The sequence below is a fragment of the Peromyscus maniculatus genome, chromosome 4 (genome assembly GCF_049852395.1).
Source record: "Peromyscus maniculatus bairdii isolate BWxNUB_F1_BW_parent chromosome 4, HU_Pman_BW_mat_3.1, whole genome shotgun sequence".
Taxonomy (NCBI): domain Eukaryota; kingdom Metazoa; phylum Chordata; class Mammalia; order Rodentia; family Cricetidae; genus Peromyscus; species Peromyscus maniculatus.
The window spans coordinates 88790450-88815648 of NC_134855.1; the positions used below are offsets into that span (position 1 = coordinate 88790450).

The 25199-nt window shown below is 37.8% G+C and overlaps 1 pseudogene across 1 annotated transcript in view; it reads right to left on the reverse strand.

The window, feature by feature from the left end:
• The window catches only part of LOC143272642 (anoctamin-3-like), a 138113-nt pseudogene that overhangs the window by 65901 nt on the left and 47013 nt on the right, over positions 1-25199 (reverse strand). Inside the window, exon 2 of the transcript XR_013050270.1 lies at positions 620-814. The product of XR_013050270.1 is annotated as an anoctamin-3-like (transcript). The remainder of the gene's footprint in view (positions 1-619; positions 815-25199) is intronic.

A 25199-nucleotide genomic window follows, 5' to 3' on the forward strand; every position in this document is an offset into this window, starting at 1 on the left:
TGGGGGGGGGGTGATTTTTCCTAGTTGTTTAAGATGATATGTATAATTTTATTTCTCCTTTATTTATGTTGGAGAATTGATAATTTACTAAATAACTAAATAGTTTTCATGATTGCTATTGAATTATCTGCTTTTCTAGCAATATTTAATCTGTCTGAGGTTTTGTGTTCATGTACATATTTCTTACTTTTGTGTGCAATCCCTTTGAGTGTCTTCAGGTGGTGCTTTTTGAAAGGAAATAGAATTCTTTATTGCTGACACATTACTGAATACAGTCTGTAAATTATTGCCAGGGATGTTCTATCAACAGGGATATAAAATAGGAGGCATATGAGCTGGTGACTCATGAGCTGGCTTTGTCTTCCTCTTAACACACCCAATATAAAGTTCAGATTCCCATGGGATAGGCAACTTGTAAAGCAAGACAGAAATATACATACATCTAGCCAACTAGCCTTTCCTAGGACCCATATACTGTACTGATTTCCTACTTTCGCCAGACTCATTCCTAAAGAGTTAAGTAAATACTAACCAAATGTAGCAAAGCAGGAAAAAAGCAATTATTAAAATGCCTTATTTTTTGAAAACTTAACAGCAGATAATATAAACTGCCACTCACCGTGCTCAGGCTTGTCAGCAGAAAGAAATGTTACAGAAGTTGGAGCCTGAGATTCACTCTCAGTTGACTGGAAGAGTGAGGCAGATTGGCTCAAGCTTTTTGAATGAGCATAGCTGTGAGCCAGGCAAGGCAAGGATCTCCGAGACGGTTTCAACGAAGCTTCTGTTGTTATCTCACTTTTGCTTACATTCATTCCTATAAATACAAAATGGTGATTATTAGTAATGGAATTCTTGTATCAGAGACGAATAAATAAGTTTTATAATGGTAGCTCCTAGAATATACTCTTAAAAATTAAAAAAAATCTAGATTTGAGAAATGAATTTGTTTTGTTTCTTTTTGTCAAGGGAAGAGTCATATAGATATGGCAATAAATAGCTTCTCATCAAGTTGAGCTTTCACCACTTTTGAGGGTTCTGAAACAAAAGAAATTGGACAAATACTTAAGCAGTTATGATGGCGATTACTAGGACTGTTAATGTGTAAACCTAACTGTTTAGGTTTGCAAGCAGAAGAATAAACCAAACCCAACACATCCAAATTAGTGTTATTGAAAAGACCCCACATTTGTATTCTATTTAAAAGCACAAATGAAATAAACAGTCACCTAGAACTGGCATTAATGTAACACAGAATGGTACAAAAAAATGACCAGTGAGTAAGGGTTAGGAGGGAACATTACAATAGTTGTTTCCGTCATGAACAGAGCCTGTTCTGATGGCATTAAAAATAGCTTTATAGAACTCTTCTTTTTAAAATTTGCGTTTTCCAGATGAATAAGGATATTGAACATTTAAATAAAATTTATTTAAAAATTCTGTATACAATATAGTTGGTCATCCTCCTTCAACTTCTCCCAGATCCTGCCCACCTCCTTACCTACCCAAATGCATTCTCTCTCTCTCTCTCTCTCTCTCTCTCTCTCTCTCTCTCTCTCTCTCTCTCTCTCTCTCTCTCTCTCTGTTCTTCCCTCTCTCCCTCCCTCCCCCTCCTCCTCTTGTCTTCCTCTCTCTCTCCCTCTTATCCCCCATTTCGCCCTTTCTTTCAAAAGAAAGCAACATGAATAAGCTAACAAGCAGAGATTTTACATAATTATGTATTTGATACTATTATGCAAATAAAATATGAAAAGAAATGGATGTGAGGAAGAATTGTGAATTGATTGAAAGTACTTATATCCACTCTCTTAGCTTTCTAGGACTTTGTAATGACAATGACTGAAACATTTATTCTCAAGTAATACTCTAAGCTACCATTAAGAATACTACATGCTCCCTACAAATGAGGACCAAATATGGTTTAAATACTAAGATCAAGAGATAACATAGAAAAAAAAATCTTCAAATAATTTTGACTTCTGTGAATCATTATTTTGCATAAGAACCTCCAGCACAGAACACTAAACTTTTAACTATTTCTCTGTGGCTTTTTTTTCAGAGCTGTCTATAGAAATAAGAAAAAATATAAGTAAACAAACAAATGTTCTTTGGGGAAAACTAAGGGAGATACGCAGATGGAAGCTGGGGACAGCTGAGAGTAAGAATGCTGGATGAATAAATCTTCTGTGAACATAGTTGAGCAAATGTCCTTGTGACATGATTGAGCATCTTTTGGGTATATGTCCAAGAGTGTTATATCTGGGTCTTGAGGTAGATTGCTTCTCAATTTTCTGAGAAACCTCCATATTGATTTTCATAGAGACTGTACAAGTTTTCACACTCACCAGCAATGGGAGGATAGTTTTCTTTACTCCAATCCTCTCCAGCATGAGCTGTTACTTGTGTTTTTTGTCTTAGCCATTCTGACATGTGGAATCTCAAAGTAATATTGATTTGCACCTCCCTGATGGCTAAGGATGTTGCACATTTCTTTAATTGTATCTCAGTCATTTTAGATTTTTCTGTTGAGATTCTTTATACATCATCTTAATTGGATTATTTGGTATTTTGATGTCTAGTTTCTTGAGTTCTTTATAATATTTTGGAAATTAGCTTTCTCTCAAATGTAAAGATGGTAAAGATCTTTTCCCATTCTGTGGGCTGCCATTTTTGTCCTATTGACGGTGTCCTTTGCCTTACAAAAGCTTTTCAGTTTCATGAGGTTACATTTATTAATTGTCAGTCTTAGTGTCTGCACTGTTGGTGTTCTATTTAGGAAGTTGTTTCCTATGTCAATGCATTCAAGGCTATTCCCCTTTCTCCTCTATTGGGTTCAGTATGCTTGGATTTATGTTGAGTTCTTTGATCTACTTGGACTTGAGTTTTGTGCAGAGTGATAAAGATGGATCAATTTGCTTTCTTTTACATGCAGATATCCAGTTATACCAGCACCATTTGTTGAAGATGCTTTCTTCTTTTCATTGTACAATTTTGGCTTCTTTGTTGAAAATCAGATGTTCATAGGTGTGTGGATTTACATCTGTATCTTTGATTCGATTCCAATAATCTACCTGTCTGTTTTTATGCCAATACTAGGTGAATTTTATTATTCTACTGTAGTAGAACATGAAATCTGGGATGGTGACACCTCTGGAAGTTCTTTTATTGTACAGGGTTGTTTAGTTGAGTATTGTTCTTTCAAAGTCTGTAAAGAATTGTGTTGGGATTTTAATTAGGATTGCATTAAATCTGTAGATTCTTTTGTTAAGATGGCCATTTTTACTATGTTTATCCGATGGATCCATGAGTATGGGAGACCTTTCTATCTTCTGATATCTTTTCCAATTTCTTTTTTCAAAGACTTGAAATTCTTGTCATACAGGTCTTTCACTTGCGTGGCTAGAGTTGCACCAAGATATTTTATATTATTTGTGGCTATGGTCAAGGGTGTTTTTTCCCTGATTTCTTTCTCAGCCCATTTACCATTTGTATGTAGAAGGGCTTTATTTATTTATTTATTTATTTATTTATTTATTTATTTATTTATTTATTTTATATCCAGGCTGCAGTTTCCCCTCCCTCCTCCCTTTTCTATCGCTCCCTCCCAACTCCCCTCTGTTCCCCCCGCCCCCCAATCCACTCCTTTCTGTTTCTGTTCATGAAAGGGCAGGTCTCAACTTGATAGCAACAAAACATTTCATATCAAGTTGCAGTAAGACAACGCCCCTGTCCAAGTTTTAAGGCTGGGCAAGTGATCCAGTATGAGGAGGAGGGTCACAAAGCCAGTAAAAGAGTATGAGACAGCCCCTGCTTCCACTGTTAGGAGTGCCACAAGAGGAACAAGCTACATAACTGTAACATGTATGCAGTGTATCTAGGTCAGTTCCATGCAGGCTCCCGGGTTAAAGACCCTATCTTCATTTTTAATGAGTTTATTATTTAGCATTATCTTTTTTAGCATGGAACATACTGCATGAGGGTAGGCTTCATGTTTGTCTAGTTAATAAACATATACAGTTTGGGTGCCTGGCACTATGTCTCCACACATAATATCCGAATGAATATTTAGTCATACAGCAGTGGACAACATAGGGAAAGATCCATGATACTATAAAGACTAAAACCTCAAATGAACATGACCCATTCTCTTTGCACTACTCTGAAACCTAAGTGCACTATAGTTAGACTTCTGGAATTCTGCTTTAAGTTTAAAAACTACTTTAGTTTAAATACTAATTTCACAATTTAAATAAGACACACGCATTACAATTACAAGAATTTTTGAACTAGGAAGGATTCCCAGGTTCTGGTCAGTAACCTGGGAACATGTTCGTTTCTGAGGGTCATACTGCGACCAGCGCCATACTGATCTGGATGGCCTGTGCTGCCACGGGGGTCATGGTGACTTCCTGGGACCCGGCTGCTGCAGAAGGCCCTGTCTGGGTCTGTGGTCCTGTGTCAGCTGGTGTCTGTGATGATGTCCATGGCCTGTGTAAGTACAGTGGGTGATAGGAACCACATGTGTGGAAATCTGAGGGTTGAGCTGAGCTAGCCCTGCCGTTTTTGCCCTGGGATAATAGGCCCAGCTCTTTGCTGGATACTATGGCAGATGAGCTGGCCCCACCTCTCAGGGAAGAGCTTAACAACCCCCCCACACACCCTGGAACCCCACCCCTCACCATTGGTGTGCAACTCACCAGGACAGCACACTAGAGCTGAACCTATTGTCAGGGACACCGGTGAGCCTTCTCTGAGGGTGGTAAGGGCAGTAGAGTTGACCCTGCTCCCCTGTCTGTCATGTGGTGGCATGGGTGAGGCAAAGATGCTTTCCCCACCCTGCCCCATGCTACCTGCAATAGGTAAGAGAGCTGGCCCACCAGGGTCATGAGAGTGAGAGGGCTATTCCTGCCCCTCAACAGCTGCTGCACACAGGAGAGCGGTTCCTGCGTACTCCTGGACAACACGCTAGAGCTGACCCTGTGGGCATGAGAGCAGGAAAGCTGACTCCTTACCCCCATCTATCCCCTGCAGCAGTAGGAAGAGAGAGTCCTGCATCTCACCTGGGCAAAACATTAGAAATGGCCCTGGTGGTGTGAGTGTGAGTTTGACGGATCTTGGGCAAGCTACTAGCCAAAGCAGTGCTGGAGAACTCGCCTGGAATGCAATGTGGAGGGAAAGCTGGAGCGTTGACCAATCCAGCTACCACCTAGGCCCAGAACCAGAACTATGAGTTAACGCACCCCAACATCCACCAAATCCATAAACTGTCAGAGAATGTGAAGGGGATGAACCTACAGATCCAAAACTGCAGGATCTCCACAACTCAGGACAACAACAGGATATCCAAGAGGAGCCCTAGAGAAAGCCCATTATCGATAGTGTATCAGAAACAAAAGACCATCCCATCCCATGCTATCCCATTCCATACCATGTTATCCCATCCCATCCCATGCTATCTTATTCCCTCCTTTTTTTCTTCCCTCCCCATCCTGAGCAACACAGATTCAATAGTTACCAATAGTTGTGTTAGTAGCCAGCTCTTTAAAATGGTAATGAATATTAATACTATGCCACCAAGTATAAATTTAAAACTGAAACTAAGTGGTAAGCTTACAAATTCAAGACTCCAAAACTCATAGTAAAAGATTTATTTAAAGCAAGCTATCTCAAAGCAAAACTGACAGTTTATTAGTGGTTCTTATCATGTATATTTTCCTAAGTGAATTTTTATCATTCTACCAAGCATTAGGTGCATTTTATGGTCCTACATCCAAGTATTTCAAGTTTTCAGAATATAGACCCCTTTTCATTTTTTGCTATCATAGCCCAGTTCAATTTCTTTTTGCCTCCCATTCTGAATCTTCCTTTTACTTAGAGTTCCTAGAAACAAAGCTACTTTTATGTAGTAAAGTTAAATTAGTATTTATTTTCTGTGTAATGAAAAAATAAGGTTTTTATGTAAAATGTATATGTTTATTATTTCAAAGCTTCTATAGGTCATAAGACATTTTCAGTGGCTGCCTCTATGTTAATTAAGACAATAAAATAGTTGAAAGAGGATCCCCAAAAGAAATGCTTAAGGGACAGTCTCCTATGTTAAAAGAAAGTGGTAGTTCATGACTTAAGTGAATAAGAGGTGAAAATCAATGGTCGCGAGACAGCAGGAACTGACCTACTCTGGTGATGGGATGGCCAGACACCCAGATAGTGGTGCCATAAACCCCATCCAAGGACTGAGGAATCTGAATGCAGATATCCACGGCTGGGCCCCTGGTGGAGCACTGGGAGTCTAATTAGTGAGAAAGAAGAAGGTTTATATGAGTGAGAATTGTTGAAGCCAAGGTTGGATAAAGCACCGGGACAAATAACCAAATGAATGGAAGCACAGGATCTATGAACCAAAGGCTGAGGGGCCCCCAACTGGATCAGGCCCCCTGAACGGGTGACACAGTCATTTGGCTTGATCTGTTTGGGAGGCAGCTGTGCATTGGTGCCAGGTCCTGGGCTCGTTGCATGAGTTGGCTGTTTGAATCCTGGGACTTATGCAGTCATATTACTTTTAAAACTCTTGCTTTACTATAAAATTTTCCCAAGGCACTAGACTTCACTTGGCCACTGGCTAATAAAGGACTCATTATACTCTTGAAAAAAAAAAAAAAAAGAGGTGAAAATCTGAAAATTAGTGAATGTCTTAGAGTTTCTATTGTTGCAATGAAACACCATGATCAAAAAGCAAGTTAGGGAGGAAAGGATTTATTTGGGCTTATACTTCAGCATTGCTGTTCATTACTGAATGAAGTCAGGACAGAAACTCAAACAGGACAGAATCCTGGAGGCAGGAGCTGATGCAGAGGCCATGGAAGGGAGCTGCTGACTGGCTTGCTTCCTATGGCTTGGTTGGCCCACCTTCTTATAGAACCCAGGACCACCAGCCCAGGTATGACACCAGCACAGAAAATATTCTGATTGAGGACAATAAATGGGAGTAAATGTTCATGCTGAACTGCCTGGTTAAGCTTTTAATATAATAGGGCTGACATAAGAGTAAAGAATGCATACTACATGCTGTTTTTCATATACCATCTAAGTCTTTCTTGTTTGGAATTTAAGGGAACACCAATTAGAGACAGTCTGGTTATTACTGGCATCACAAGTGATATTGAGTATATCATAAGTGTAAGTATACTCTTCAAATTATCTCCCTATCGTCCCTGAAACCATGGACATTTTCTGCTATTAATGTAGCATAGGCTAGCCTCATGCAGAAAGTTACAGGTGAATGGCTGGGAGAAAGAATGGCAATATTTTTGGAATTTAAGGGAACACCAATTAGAGACAGTCTGGTTATTACTGGCATCACAAGTGATATTGAGTATATCATAAGTGTAAGTATACTCTTCAAATTATCTCCCTATCGTCCCTGAAACCATGGACATTTTCTGCTATTAATGTAGCATAGGCTAGCCTCATGCAGAAAGTTACAGGTGAATGGCTATAGTAACCATTGAAGGAACTTCAGCATTCAGAGTTTCTGATGAAAGATTATCATCTAACCATGTTTGTCTAAAATGTATGACCGTTGATCTGCTCCTGGGTTGTAACCCAAGATAATTTGTGAATCTTCACCAGAATGGACAAGATATCTTTAAGATTTTGCTGCCAAACTGACTCCTGTATGAGGTTAGCTAAAAACAGATCATTTTTGAATAATCATTCAGTGTAAATTTCTCAGTCGCAGTATCTGTTTATCACATTTAATATTTGATTTTTGCTATCAGCACTGTGGCTAAGATATGAAAATCAGTTGTAACTCTTTTAACCCAGGTCATGCTAATACACTCTTCAAATATCTTGTAAACTTCAATATAAAAACTGTATTTGTGTCTACCACACCTCATTCGATATGTTTTTATTTTTGTCTATGCTGGCCCAGGGGTTTCTGTATTTTTATGGAAATGGATACTAATGAGAACACATCTTGGGTTCAGATTAGGACACAAGAGTAAAATCTAGTAGTGCTTCTGACAAGCTGCAAAGTTGCAGAATCTGTGCTATTGCCAGGAGGAATGTGGCAGCACAGGCTGTTTCATTCCAAAGACTTCAAGAAAAGCATTTGTGTTCTGCTTGAGTTACTTGAACCCAATAAGAGAACCCATGCTACACTTCGCTGTAGAAGTGGGGACTTCTCCAGAGACCCATGTCTCACAGGTATAATGTCACATAAATGGTAGAAATCTGAGCCAATCATGTTCATATACACACACTATTGGTAAAAGCAATAATTCAGCTAGAAGCAATTTTGTTGATGCATAGAATATGAGCCCAAACACATTGTGGCTAGTGTAAGCAGTGCTTGTATCGGGGCACAACCTGTTCTATATTTTAGCCTCTCTTGAACATTTGTAGTCACACAACTTCCCACTTCTTGCCACCTGCTGCTCTTGTTCTTGTGTGTGGGCTTTGCCACGCTGTGCCAAAGGCTGGAAATTTATACATCTGCTTTGGAATACAGCTTGATATTTCAAAAGTGGAAAAAACTAATTTCAAGTGTTCATGCATGGGGAAACTTATTCTACTAATGCTAAAAGAAAATGTCTCAATTATTTTTCAACCAGTCTAAAATGGTAAAATCTCAGTTGCTGCTACTGCATGTTATTTTAAAAATTAAATCAGCTTTTAAGAGAGAATATGTAACAAAGACAAATAGTATTCATTGTCGTTGTTCAATAATTATGTTGTAGAAATGATGGTTAATGTATTGCCAAATACATTAATCAATCAGCCATTGTAAGTGACAGCTTAAAAGAAGAGGGAGAAGGGTCACATGCCCCTTCTCCCTGCTCCTGCTTGCAAGGTGGATTTGTTCCCCATCAGATCAGAGGATGACTTCAGCTGTCTACTCTGTTCTGTATTCATGAGTATATTTCCTCAATTTACCTTAATAAATTTCTATAATACTCCTAAATAAACTCCCATGGATTTATCACTTTCTTTATAGAAAGTCATTTTTTAGTTTTAATATTACTTGATCCTTCATCTTTCAAATCATATTTTAAACATTATACTTTGTGCTTGTCAGATAAATTACGAAGTTTTTCAGTTCTGAGTTATTTTAACCTAAAACTGAATCTTTTTGCTAAGTATTTTCTGGTCTCATTAAAATCCATGTGCATTCCATGGGATAATTTTCTTGGTTCTTTGTTTTCTTTTATTTAGTTTTGATTTACAAAAATGAAATTCACTTTTTGGTATACAGGTGAGTTTTGACATTGTTGTGTAAACTTTCCTGGGGAGATGTGAATAAATGTCTACTCACCCTAGATAGGGCACAAAGGTTAGAACAAACTAATGATCCCATCCAGTGTAGCTTTATGAAATGATGAAATGATTTAGTGCATAATTATAGGAGCATGGCGAGCGAATTACATACAGGAGGACAGATGACCTCAAAGTTGTCACATCACTGCAAAGTTATATTTCAGAGTGGATGCCAACTTTTTTATAGTTACATAAATAGAGGTCCCTCTTCAGTTAACTCTTCATAATCCATCACCTTCTGAGACCACATAAAGTTGTGGCAGAATTATGTGAGGAAAGCCAGGAGGAAGTGGCTAGAATTCAGGTGAGGGTCTAAGGGTCCTCATTATATCACCCTATGATGGAAAGTTATTTTGTTTAATCATAGGGTTATTTTGCATGTAATCACAGATATTCTGATTAAGATGGTGATGGCTTTTGAGCTAGAAATATGTCTCAGCTAAGTGCTCAAAGTGCTTGACATGTAACCATGAGGAACTGAATTCAGATTCCATCACCCACATAAAAGCCAGGAGCTCCAGTGTGTATTGTAGCTCTAGTACAAGGGGAGGATACATTTGGAGAAAGGTGGATCCTAGAGACTTGCTGGTCAGCCAGTAAAGCCTAAACTACAAGTTCAGTGATAGATCCTATCTTAAAATAAAGCAAAACAACAACAACAACAAAAGATTGTAGGAAGTTGTAAAGACTTGCAACATCAACCTCTCAATAGGCACATACATGTACAGGTGAATGCACATGCATACTGAGGTATACACCATATCACATGTATACACACACATAAAATACATTATTATATAATTTTTATCTCTAGCTTTCAATTTTGAGACTGCCATGTAATAGTAATCACACCATATCTTTCAGTGTTACATTCTTTCCATAGTAAAATATATTTGAGGATGTACTTCTGTGAGTATGAAAAAGCCGTTGCTTTCATACTTCTATTTCTGTATATTAACTGTATAAAATAATAGATTCTGGCAATTTCATAAAGTATATAGTATATGTTGATATTATTTACCAATTTATTATCTTCTCTTATTCCTATCTCTCTTCCATTCCTCTTTTCAAATGGTACCAATTCCATTTTCATGTCTATTTTCATGTCATTTAAAGAAATTACTAGATTCCACATATTGGAGAAAACAGTGTAGCATTGTGTTAGGGTTTCCTTCATATTCTGGCCAGCATTTACTGTTGTTTGGTTTCCTAATGTTGCTGTGTTGGCAGGCATAATATGGAATCTTCCTGTAATTTTGATTTGTATTGCTCTGAAGCCATATATTAGTCATCTGTATTTTTGTATGTTTGTTTTGTTATTTTTGTGCTAAGTAGTCAAATGTAGGGTCTTGCTAAGTAGTCCACCTAATGATCCCTTTGCCTCAGTCTTTCAAGCATTAAGATTACAAGCATGCACAACCACATTCACTCGAGCTTCCTTTAAGAAAACTGTCTTGGGGCTGGAGAGATGGCTCAGAGGTTAAGAGCACTGACTGTTCTTCCAGAGGTCCTGAGTTCAATTCCCAGCAACCACATGGTGACTCACAACCATCTGTAATGAGATCTGGCGCCCTCTTCTGGTGTGCAGGCAGAATACTGTATACATAATAAATAAATCTTAAAAAAAAAGAAAAAAGAAAACTGTCTTTTCAGTTCATTTGCTCATTTATCTATTTGTTGGGTTGTGTGTGTGTGTGTGTGTGTGTGTGTGTGTGTGTGTGTGTGTGTGTGTGTGTGTGTGTGTTTAGATCTTCAGTTTGTTGATCTGTTGTCAGGTGAATAGAAAATTCGGAAAGAGACTAACACAAATGCAGACATCTGAATCTCAACAAATACAAAAGAGTAACCAAAGAGAGAAAGAACAATCTTTAATATCCTCGCTAGAACAAGAGAGTCATGTGCTTCAGACATGATTGCTGTCTTTACAGTGCATATAAATTAGCAAAGACTCCCATTTTGTAGACATCTCTTCATTCTGGTAATTGTTTCTTTTGTTTTACTCTAGCTTTTTAATTTAATGTAATTTGACTTGCCAATTCTTGGTATGTTTCCTGAGCTACTGGAGTCCTATTCAGCAGTCATTGTCCATGTCTACATTGTGAAGTGTTTTTCCTTACACAGTTTTAGATCTTACATTAAGGTCTTTGTCTGATTTTGAATTGATTTTTGCAATCTATTACTTTTTATATTTTGTAGTCACTCTACTGTGTAGATAAATTATGATTTGTTCATCTACTTTTCAACTGAATGATATTGGGATTGCGTTCAGCTTTTTCTGATTGTGAATTATGCTACCAAATTGTTGTTGTAAATTCAGCTATGTTTATTTATTTTTGATTCTGTTATCTAAATTTTTGATGTAATATCAAGAATGTCATTGTCAAGGTCAATGTGAAGGATATTTTCCTGAAAGCTATTTTTTTTCTGGTAGCTTTATAGTTTCCAGTATTTTTCTTTCAGAGGCCATACATTTGTTGATAAATAATACATACATCAACTTGATCTCAATTATATTTCATTTATAGAAAATTTACAGGGCCTGGAATGTTTGCTCAATGGTAAAGGACACTTGCTGTTCTTCAGAGGATGAGGACTCAATCCAGTGAACTCTCAAATTTGGTTATTAACATCAGAAACAGGTTTTTAATTGTCACTTTACTACATTACTTACTCTTGATAAGTATGATTAGTTTTATTTCTCACTTATATGATTGAATTCTTTTAGCTTCATTCATTTTCTCACTGGATTTTCTATGATTTCTTATAAAATATTGGGCAGGAATAGTAAAAGTAGATATCTTTGAGCTGTTTCTGATCTTAAATATTGTGTTAGTTCAGTTTAAGTCTGTTAGTGTGGTCAATTTTATTGATTGCTCTTTGGCTATAAAATAGGTCTTCCATTTCTGCATGATAGTCGATGCTGTTGTGTATCTATTTCCTCAGACTGAAACATTCCCTCCTGGACAGTGGAGGGGCTTATGAGACTTGGGAAGAAAATGAAATTCACAGTACTTAGGAAGTACTGACAGCTTAATAGGGCTTTGGAAGCAAATAAACTTACAAGATTTGCACAGCCCATGCTCAAGGTTATGAAAGCAGTAAATAATTGACAGGAAGGGGGCTTTATCCAGCCAGCGCAGTTTTGTATGAGTTGTTGGTACAAGGACCTACAGAGATGCAGATTTCATTAGTCATCCCCAATGCTGGTGATCCAGCTACTTTCAAGTCAAAATACCATTGTAAGCAACTCTCCATCTATGAGGTAAGCAGACATAAGGAATAATATAGCAATCTGGAACTCCACTTGGCTTGGACTATATACATACCTCTGAACAACATGCCTGGCAGCTGTTAGCAACCTGTGACCTCCACCTGCTGGAAGCTGTAGGTATTACTATTTTAAACACTAGTTTAAATCCTTGGCAGCCTCTTGATAATGTACCATTTGTGGTGATATTTTATTTGTGCTGAAATGTGATATTTTATTTGTGTGTTAATAAATAAAGTTTGCCTAGAGATCAGAGGTCATAGTCAGCCATAAACAGAAGTCAGGCAGTGGTAATACATGCCCTTAATCCGATCACATGGGAGGCAGAGTCTCTGTGTGTTCAAGGACACAGCCAAGCATGGTGACACACGCCTTTAATCCCAGTACCAACCATAGAGACCTGGAGGTCTTTATGGACAAGCAGGGACGAGGAAGTAAAGTGGCTGGGCTTAAAGCCAATGAGAAGGTGGAACAGGAAGGCAATAAAGGCGCAGGTTAGACAGGAAGAGGTTCTCTTGGGAAGCTGCGGCGACGTGGTGAGCTAAGGTTAGTTGGTGGCTATTGCTCTGATCGCTACAGCTTGGACCCCTGTATTTGGCTCTGTGTTTCTTATTTAATAAGACTGTTTATAAATTCATCTACAACCATTTCTATTCCAATACATACAGTAACATAGTCTGGGGACTCTGGATAATGGGCTAGTCTAGTCTAGAATGGTTTTAGATGCATGCACAATAAGGCAAAACTGTGTCCTCATATGAACAGTTAGAGAGAATTTCCTGTTTACCATGTTATGCCTATATATAATTGGGCATGCATATAATTAAAAGCATATTCATCATGGGAAGGACATGCACAGTAAGCAAGTGCCAACCTAATCCAAACCCATAAATCAAAATAGAAAACCACCCATACCACACTCTTGGCAATCAAGTGCCTCCTTCTCTTGAGTCCTATAGATGGAAACCCCCATCAACAACTGGAAACTGTGAATACCTTAACTCATGAGGTATGCTGCAAATTTTCACAATATTTCCCCTCTTAATCTGTATTGTTGCATTGGTTGGAATAAAGCACCCTTAGTACTTTGCAATCTTCATGTGTTTATTTCAATTCTTTGAATAAAACACAGAATCTGTATACAGACAGCATAGACCCTGGCCACCTGAAACGCATATCCTTCTGGAATTAACCAAATAAACTGGGTAGACGAGTAAAATCATTTCTTTGGTCTGGTGTCAAGTTTCCATCTGTGGTAAACAGGTGTTTGTCCATGTTTTCCTATGAAATGTCACAGAGCAGATAGATACATTTAACTCCCACAAAAATCCTCAATGGAAATTTTAACCACACTGAATTAATAGTGAGAAAACTTAAGGACATTCATAATAAGAAGTACAAAACATAAATTAAATCCAATGGAAGCCCCAGCTATATTACTTTGACTCTCATCCTGCACGGAGTTATGGTATCCATGGCCTGAAGGTAACTACAAAACCTTTCCTTTCCTATACTGTACTGCCAGGGTGCAGAGGCCTTAGGGAAAATCTCAGAAAAAGACATTCTTATTCCAGACTTCTTGAGAATGACTCCAGTGGTATGCTAATCCAAGAGATGAAAATATCCCAGCAAGTGTAGTCTTTCCTGATCATTCTTCTATTCTGTATTTGTCTATTTGTCTTTCATCTACTAGAACCAGTGAAATGTAAATGACTAAGTTTAAAAAAATTATATTACAAAAAATTATTTAGAGCTTATATGTGTATGTGTGTGTGTGTGTGTGTGTGTGTGTGTGTGTGTGTGTGTGTTATGAAAGTGGATTTACTATGTAGTCTTATACAAAAGGGATTCAGTAAAATAACAATGGTCATGCGAACATTGGAGAAGCCGAGAACCTGGTAGCCGCTCATTTTAAAAGGCTGACGCCTCAGCAGTCTCAATCTGGGGCTAAGATCCCAGAAAATTCTTGGAGAGTCTGCAGTATTTGTTGGTCTTGCTTCAGTAATTTACTCTTGCTTGTCTTCAGTGCATGCTGGAAGGGAAGAACCTGGTGTCTTCCGTCGGCAAAAACATCAACAGGGATAGGCACGGCCACCAGCAAGAGGCAAAGGCACTCCTTTCTCTCTGGGCCTCTCTACACATAGACCACCCATTGAAAGGTGCATCTCAGTCAGGTGAGGATCGTTCTCCCTCATTTAGTCTTTTCTGGAAATATCTGTTAGCATGGATATTGAATGTCCAGTTCAAAGGTGAGGGAAAGAGAACATATGCCTGACTTTTTCCTGGTTTTCACTGAACCTTGGTAGGGTCTCATGTAAACTATCTCAAAACAATGCTTTGCATTTTCCATCATTTTCTTTTAAAGAGTGATGGAAATTGCTCTTTTTTTCTTTTACATGAAAAAAAGATGAAGTGTAATGAGATACAAAGTGAAAGAGATTCAATAGGCATTATATTACAAGCTGTTTCAGCTTTTAGCAGAAGCTGGAACCATAATTCCTAAGTTAGACATGCAATTTCACTGAAGTTACTCTCTTCCTCTTAAATTGCAGATGGGTTAGAGTCCCTGTCAACACTTGTAGTAAAAGAGTGCAATAATAAACAGATGCCTTTGGACTCAATGCAAGACAGAGTGTAACACTGAAACTCTGGATGCAGCATCCTCATTCAGGCTTGAGGAGATCTTTCTGAATGTGTGGGGTGCTTGATTAGGTATAGATAATACTCTCATCTCAAGCCACCACAACAAAATTGAACTTTCTAATATTTCTTTTCCTGATTGCCACCTAAAAATTTGTTTCAGGGAAAGTGTAAGACAATTGAGGAACTTCTAAAAAGAATCCAGATAGATATTATAATAAAGCAGCTTTGAGCTAGAACACACACACACACACACACACACACACACACACACACACACACACACCCATACACCACCACCACACCGCACCACACCTCACCATACCACACCATACCACAACATACCACACCCATCTCCTCTGAACTGAGTTTTGGCTTGGCTATGGTTATATAGCTTCATTTTCATGGTCATATGTGTTAGAGGTAAATGTAGTCAGTTAAAAGATAAAAGATTCAGTCCTTTAAATCTTAAGCAGTTTTGCTTGAACCTAAACAAATGAATTGGTCAGAGAACATTGAACACAGATTTACATGTTAAATAAATAACAATAATATCCCCAATTGATATTACTCAATGATTGAAAACATCCACCTACTACATGAGTCCAATTGTAAGATTGGAGAATTCTCTGGTTAAATTTTATTACTCTGTAACTAAAAAAAGTTTGAAAATCTTTATTTTAAAATCACATAGTCTAGTTATTTCATTTCTACTTCATTTAGCCTTTGTTCAACTTCCTTAAGTCTGCCACTGTGAAGGTGCCAATAAATAGAAGGAAGCTATAGACTCAGTTGGTATGTGTATATTTATAAACTTGGGAAAGAGCCATTGTGCCTAAATTATCTCTAAAACACAGTCTTCCTATCAAAGGCTTTTAAAAAAAATTTAGTGTGGGTATGTACAGGTGAGTGCTATTGCCTACAGGAGCCAGGGGTTTTTGGATACCCCTGTAAGTGGGGTTACAGGTGGTTGTGAGCAGTCTATTAATGTTGCCATGAATAGAGCCTGGATCTTCTACAAGAGCAATATGTTCTCTTAGCCACTAATCCATCCATCCTCTAAAGCCAATTTTTATATCTTGTTTTCAATAGAAATATTAATAAAACCCAGAGATCAAAAATGACAAATAGATAAATGTCTTCTACAGCATTAGTGTGTTAGGATTAAATTAGTCACCCATCTCAAGTAAGGCATTAGTTTCTTATTATTTAACAAATTTAAATTAGCTCTGTAGCACATAAAGACAGGCTGGATTTCAAAATAAAATTCTCTAGGCAGGTTGGTCCTCTAAATGAAATTCAAAGCACAGAATATTCTAAAGAGATGCACCTAAATTAAGTTCAAAGAAGGGTTTTCTCCAAAAATACAAGCTTTCTTAGCTTGAAATATTCTTATTTTAGGAACAAACACATCATGCAGACAATATAATTATTATCTCTGGTTAAAACAGAATAGAGAAATCTCTGAAGCATCTCTGGAGAACATACTTGGGATGATAGCTAAAAGCTGATTAACACTGGAATGGAAATCATAGGTACACTATCACCTCAACTCACAGTCCCACAGCAGCTATGAACATTTTTCATTTTCAAAGTACTTTGTAGCCTGATGATAATGTGAGATATGTCATTTTACAACATATATCTCGATATGTAAGTTCATAGTGCATGTGGTATACTGGCATAATATATATATATATATATACATATATATGTATATATGTATATGTATATATTATTTATGCCATATATTATATATATTATACATAAATATAGAATAGCCATATATTCTAACTGAAATTGGTCCCTTGGTATTAGAAAAGACTAAATCCTACTCTCGGGATTTAAAAAAAAAATGTCCCTTAACATGCAACACTATCCATGAAGCCTTTTCTGAAAAGCAACTTTGTATTTTCCTCTTTATAAATTTTCAGTAAGCAGAAATAATGTTTACATTATGTGAACTATTAGTTTCTAAAATGGCCCATTTTTGAACTTGTTACTAAATGGAGCTTTTCAGTTGAATGGCCGCAGTTATTCCCACTGCTCTTGCTATTAATGTATGCCAAGTTGTCAGATGTTTTTGAGTAGCAGCAACATTTGGGGACTAATTCATCAGTCCTACCCTTTGTAATGTACTTTATCATTCATTTTTAAGCCATCTTTACTTAGATGCAGAAATACAAATCTAATAAACACATAACTATCCTGTAAACAGATCAAGACTATTAAAGAAAACTGTAACCATGAACGTGCAGAGAGAAAGTAGTGATATGGTGCCCAGTCCCACCTGATACATGTACAATACAACTCTTGCACCTAAGCCTCGGGAAAAATGGAGGAAGAAAGAGCTGAAAGATTATAAGAGCCAGAGGAACAGCAAGTTTTTTTTTGTGAGAATGTGTCTTCTACTACCATCAGAAAAGCTACAACCATAAAATCGTATCAACATGGTAAGATCTATGGGGAGTAAGAGAGTGGAGGGAGAGAGTCCCAGAAGAGATGGCTGGAATTGGGGAGCATTTAGTGGAGGATGTGGAAATCTAGTGCAGTGGATACTCCCTGTAATCTACAAGGGTGACCCTAGAGAGGACTCCTAGTAATGGGGGATATGGAGCATGAACTAGCCATCTTATGTAACCAGACAAGGCTTTCAGGGGTGAGACTGGGACACCAACTCAGTCACAAAACTTTTGACCTACCATTCATTGTTCTGTCTGCAACATGTGCTGGGCAAATGATGGCACAGTGATTGTAGGAATGACCAATCAATGACTGGTCTAACTTGGGGCCCATGCCAGGAGAAGGAGCCCATGCTCAGCAATGCCTGGATGGCCAGAAATCAGAGGCTGGATAGCCCAGAGACCCAGGACAGAACTAAATACGACTGACATTTAAAAAAGTAAGTCTCTGAAATGATTCTTAATGATACTCTGTTGTCTTCAGGTAAGTGCCTATCCCAATTGTCATCAGAGAGGCTTCATCCAGCATCCAGCATTTGATGGGAGTAAATACAGAGACCCACAGCCAAACATTAGGGAGAGCTCAGAGAACCTTTCTGAAGGGGAAGGGAGAAAGATCTTAGGAGCCAGAGGCGTTGAGGACACCAGGAGAATAAGGCACAGAAAATCAATCAAGCTGGGCTCATAAGAGCTCACAGAGACTGAAGTGGCAATCATGGATCCTGCATGTGTCTTTGCTGGGTCTTCTGCATGTATGTTGTGGTTGTGTAGCTTGGTGTTCTTCACTGTTGGGATTCCTAACAGTAAGCGTGTGGGACAGGGACATCTCTGACTCTTTTGCCTGCTCTTGGGACACTTTTCCTCCTACAAAGTTCCCTCATCTAGTCTTGCTATGAACTTTTATGCCTACTCTTATTATAACTTGTTGTGCAGTGTTTGGTTGGTATCCCTGGGATGTCTGCTCTTTTCTGAAGGGAAACAGAGGAGTGGATCTGGGAAAGGGGAAAGAGAAGGGGACAAGTGGGAGGAGTAGAGAAGGTGAAACTATGGTCAGAATGTATTATATGAGAGAAGAATAAAAAAAATCTAAACAATAGGTAATGATATAAACAAGCCCTAAAAACTGGTTACACCGATAGACATGCTAAAATGGAAAGAAAGGTCTCAATCTTAGACAAGAACTACAGGCAACAAGAAATACTGAGAGCTGCAGAAATAGTCTTCCTCGGGGAAGGTCAACTGGGTATCCAATACTAAGTGGCCAACCCTGATATCATGTACTTCTAACATCATACAGACTGAGGAAGTGTGTGTGTGTGTGTGTGTGTGTGTGTGTGTGTGTGTGTGAGAGAGAGAGAGAGAGAGAGAGAGAGAGAGAGAGAGAGAGAGAGAGAGAGGAGAGGGAGAGGGAGAGAGAGAACAATTACAAGGAAAAAGGCATGGATTTGAGAGAGAACAAGGGGAGGGTACATATGAGGTGTTGGAAAGAGGAAAGGGAAGCAAGAAATGGTATAATTAATTACATTTAATTTCAAAAATAATTTCTTAAAGATTTGGTAAACTTCAGGTAAATCAAATTCAATGCAGATAGAAATGATTGTTGATGATTTGAAAAGTTATAGTATTGGAAACCTTACCTTTCAATATTATGCCAAAGCTGTGGGCAATGAGCTGGAGAAACAGCAAATCTAGCAAAAAAGAATTGGCACAATGGACAGAAAGATTGTATAGAGGGACATGCCATTATAAAAATTCAGGAAATTTTGCCTATCCCAACCTATATGGGGAACTGGTAAGAAGCAAATGACCACTAATGTACTCAATTCAGGTGAAACACTAATATTGAGAAAGTCTAAAATCTAGGTCATTGAAAAATTGAGTTACTAGCTCCTAATGTATCAAGAATGTATTTTAAAAACTCCTTGTGCTGTGGATGTAGCTCCATTTGTGGGTGTTTCCCTAGCATACAGAAAGCCCTGAGTTCAATTGCACTGAATGTTCCAGGTATGTCTTTTGAGATTGTAAAGCACACCTATCATGTCATGTAAGAATGCAAGGATGTGAGAAGGGGATTCTCTCAGGAAGCAGAAAAAGCATAATGGAAGAAAAGAAATGAAGGAAAACCCTTTACAAAGTAGAGTCAGAAGCTGTCTGATATCTGTTTGAGCATACTCACTGAGTACATGACTGAGCATCTGCACCACACCTGACTACACAGTACCTGACCATATAGTACCTGACCACAGCAGGCATACAGGAAAGTTCAAACTCAATGACTAATATGTTCTGATTTCCCAGTTTCTGGGTAATCTTGTCAAGGGTATGTAAGTGTGGCTAACTTGTTTTTTTTTTATTTTTTTCAGTTATATTAAAAATTCACTACAATTTCTGTCAATATATCAGTGGAATTTGGAATAGAAGAATAATCTGGAAATTTAAATGGAACCAGAAACACAAACAAAACAAGTTCAAGCATTCCTTAGAACCAAACAAAACAACAGTACAACCAAAACCAAACCAAACCAAAACCAAAAACAGGTATCTTTTGTTCCAAACAGTGACGGAGAACCCCTTAATCATCCTCTCCACATTTTACCCTTTCCCTGACTCTCAAAAAAGTAAAAATATACTACAAAGCTCTTCTAAACCAAACATTATGATGTTCATATAAAAACAGACACATACACAATCAAACAGAATAGAGAAGTTAGGATAAACCATGTACTCATTAACAAATTGAAGCCATTATCTATATGATGTATAGAAAGGAAAAAATGGAGACCATGCACATTATAGAACTGATAGCTAAAATACATAAGTAGCAAGTAGCTCCAAAAGCTTTCCAGTAATAAATAACCCAGTTAGTAATTGTGGAAAAACTTGAATAGACATTCCTATAACCATCAGGTATGAGGAAAAATACTCAACATCAGTAATATTTGGAGAAATGAAAATCCATACCAAAATGAGGCATCCTATCAGGCCAGTAAGTTTATGTTATAGGATTAACTAAAGATAGCAACTGGTAGGAAGGATCTAGAGAAGTAGGGATGTTTATATACTACTGATGAGCATATACATTAAGACCAACAAGGAAATGAGTATGGAAGTTCCTCCAAAAATGTGATAGTGAACTACCACAACGTCCTTCAATCTTATCAATGGGCACAAATCCAAAAGAAACTAAAACCTGTGTATTAAAAAGATACCTGCTTTCCAGTGTTCATTACACCACTATTAATAGTCACCAAGGAAAGGAAACAATACAACTGACTAATGATACATAAATGTTTAAAGTTGTGTATGCCTAAATACTGCTCAGTCATAACAATTACAAAATTTAGGCATTTACCACAACATAGATATGCACGAAATCATTATGGGAAGGTAAACAAGCCAACCACATGAACTCACTCATATGCTGGAACTTACAAAGGTTGATCTTGTGAAATGTGGAGTGGATTTCAGAATACCAGAGACTGGAGAGTTGGGAAAAAGACAAAATGGGGAGAGGATGATTCATGGGTTCTAAGACACAGTTAGGAACAAAACAAGTTCTGGTGGGTTATTGCAGACTAGCGTGACTACAACTAAAATCAGTGAACTTTATATTTCAAAAAGTTGGAAGAAATCATATTGAAAGGATGTTCCATAAAGAAACAATAACTGAGGATAGAGACATGTTTAACCTGATTTAAACATTATACAGTGAGTACATACATGTACTTGAATAGCATGTTACCTATCACCATTTTCAATTTTATGATTTATTCATCAGTTCAAAATAAATTTAATTCAAACAAAACACTGACTAATGAAGATAGCATACTTGACTAGTGGTTGAAAGTAGTTCATAGGAACTACTTGGTGTTTTTCTCTAGGGTGTAGAGTCTGAGCCTTGTCATGATGTATATCTAAAATCAAGGGAATGTGTGTTTGTAAAATTCAATATTCAATGATAGTTTTTATTAATTTAAAAAAGTTAATTTCCTCTGTCTCTAAACTAACAAAGCTTCATTTAATCCACACATTTAATATAAACATATACATATATGTATACACATTGCATAATTCAAATTAGCTGTACATACATTGCTCACCATTGTATCTTCAATATCTAGAATAAGACTTAGTAGAAAGCTGTAACATAAATCTTAAAAGGTCTTACTAATAAAAACAACTGGGAGCCAGATATTGGAGTGAAAGCTGGAAGATGAGAGAAATAGAACAAGCTACAGCCAATCTTACCTCACCAACTCCTCAGCCTATCTTGTTTCCTCAGACTGGAAGCCTCTGAGTCCTCACCCAAAAGTGTCTCTGCAGAACTACTGTTAAAAAGCCTCTAGTTCCTAGTCCACATGCCTTATATACCTTTCTGCTTCTTGCCATCACTTCCTAGGATAAAAGGTGTGTGTCTTTCCCAAGCAAAGGCATGAGATATCAAGTACTGGGATTAAAGGTGCATGCCACCATGCCTGGCTCTGTTCCCAGTGTGGCCTTGAACTCACAGAGATCCAGACGGATCTCTGCCTCCCAAGTGATAGGATTAAAGGCATATGTGCCTCCACTGTCTGGCCTCTATGTCTAATCTAGTGGCTTTTCTGTTCTTTAATCCCCAGGACAGCTTTATCAGGGTGTACAATATATCATCCACAGAAAGCAAACATTTTAATGAAAAAAATTAGAAGTACTAAAGATACATTACATAGTAAAGGATATCATATACAATGACACCTACCATACACACCTAAGGTTAAAGATGGATCAGTGATATAAAAATAAAAACCTAAAATTTTGTACAAGTCAGTTTTTTAAAGTAATTTTCAAAAATGCTTTATAGTTATTTTCAGTTTACAAATTGCAATTTAGGAGTTTTTTGTATACTATGTGTTTTTCTATATCCTATACACAGAAGACTTGTGTTGTGCTTGTGGTAACAGCCAGCTAAGTATTTTCTAGAATCAAGACTTGATTATGATAATGTTCTAGCAATTTACTGTGGGTCCATTACCAGTAATGACCAGAAACCATTTCTCCTGATGACTTATCACACTGAAGTTTTCTCACATGCTTTTGTTAATGTTCCAGGTCAGAAGTAAAATGGAAAAACAATTTCTGCATTACAAAATCACCAAACACAGTTATGTAGCTCTTAGGACAATACTGTTACACACCAGACAGAGAAACATATCTAGTCTCTATGTGGCTTGTAGAATTGTATATATTTCTGAAGTTTTTGCTAAAAATTGAATCCTGACAATATCTGCACTTTGCAGAGTGTGAACAGCAAAGGCCCATCCATAGGCAATAAGCCAGTAGATTTGAGGCAGATAATTGACACCATGAAGGGGAAATGCAAAGAGGAAGGCAATCTTATTGTCTAGTGTGGTAGGGGCAAAATAAATATATAAAACAAAACTAATTAAAATAATGTTGTTAGTGGAAAGACAGCATGCATTTGTGCATACACACACATACACGCACACACACACACACACACACACACTTTTCAAACAATGTCAAAATCAAAGGTCTATATTTAAGGACAAAGGGGGAACTAATGATGTTGAGAGATGAATGTTAGAAAGCCTCTTAATCTATTTATATCTCCTTCATTTAAATCTCACAGAAACTCTGAAAACTAAATGCTTTTCTCCCATTTACAAAGGAGGACTCAACAATCCCTGAGGAAATAACTTGTCCAAATGACAACATTTGGTGAATGGTGTAACAGAGTCCCATCAGCATCTGATGCAAGGCTGCCAACCATTCCTCACCATATGGGCCTCTAGGGGAGCTAGAAGATGGTTCAGGTACAAGCAGCTGAGGCACAGGGAAAATAGCAAGGAGTCAGAATAAAGCTTAAAAGCAGATCATCAAGGTCCTGAAGGTCATGTGGAGGAGTGTGTATTTAATGGATTGCTGATTTAAATGGAAGCAATTCAAGCCTCTCAAACACAGAGGTATTGTTTTCAGAAAAGCTGTTAAGGCAAAGGGCTCTACAAATGCTAGCTCCATCCTTCCTCCAGTGGTCCACTTTTAGAAACCACATGCCCCAGAGAGGTGACTCATGCAGATTAAGACTTCACTGCTCCAGCATGCATTGGGGGAACTCCAAAGATGGATGGATAAAGAAAGAAAAAATAGACTACCAAGCAGATGGGGGTGGGGGAAGGTTAGAATTAATTTTATCTCCACAGATTTTGAGGACCTTGAGTCTTGTCAGGAATCTGTAGTGGACAGGGGTATGGTGATATTTTATTTGTATTAAAATGTTATTTGTATGTTAATAAATAAAGTTGCCTGGGGGTCAGAGCTATTAGCAAGCAATAGGAAAGCAGGGCAGTGGTGGCGTACGCTTGTAATCCCAGCACTTGGTAGGCAAATCTAGGTAAGACTGTGTGTTCAGGGATACAGCCAGTATTGGATACACATGCCTTTAATCTCAGTACCAACCATAGAAAACCTGGAGGTCTATACAGAGAGGCCATGATGAGGCGGTCATGTGGTTGGGTTTACAACCAATGAGAAAGGCAGAACAGAAAATATATAAAACTTTACACAGGAAGTAGCTCTGGTTCGGAGAGGTAGGACCACCACAGGAGGAAGGGTAAGCTTTTAGCTCTTAGCTCTGACCTCTTGGCTTTCTTCTTTGCATTGGTTCTGTGTTACTTATTTAATAAGATGGTTGGTTACATCTACAAATGATGCCCGACGAGTTGGCAAGAGTTTCTACCTAAAACCTGAGAAAGGATTCTAAAACGGAGCTAAAAACAGCTTCCTAATTGTCTCTCTCAAATGAGCAGCAGCTTGCCAGTTTGAGTTACTTGTGGGTTCCTGGAGTGTGAGCTTGACCTGCATTATGGCGGGAATGAGGCCTCTGCAAGTGGCACATTAAGCTGCATGGTAGATTTAGCCTTTGCTAGTACAAAACAAAACAAAAAAAAAGAGGTTTCTGGGCTACACTCTGCTTGGATAAAAGCATAGACCCACGATAGCTCCCAGAACTGGCAATAAACATACCACCGCCATGTTGGGAAGCTGAGGTGGGCGGAGCCAGCAGCCATAGTGCCCTTTCAGTCTTACAAATGCTGCAGTTTAAAGCAATAGATTCACAATAAGACAGATTCAGATGTGATAGTTTACAATGTGTGTAAAATATAAGTAGGCTTGAAAGAGACAAAAAAGGTGATATATACAGTTATATAAACAAATACATAGTTTTAAAAAATGAACTCTTTAAAGAGACAATAAAATAAATATTAAAAAATAAGCCACATAAAGAATATTACACAGAGAATCTGGATTGTGTTGTCTTTGGAATTTTTAACTGCAGAAAAACATTTGATCGTAAAAGATGTTGAGTTAAACCAATATGTATATTTTAAAGATACCTTGACTTCAAAATTTGGATGTAAGGATGTGTTGTTTTGGAAAGGAGACTCGGCTTTTGTTCCCACAGAAAGCCAGAGGCTATGGATTTGTTCCAAATTAAGTTACATCAGGTTTGACAA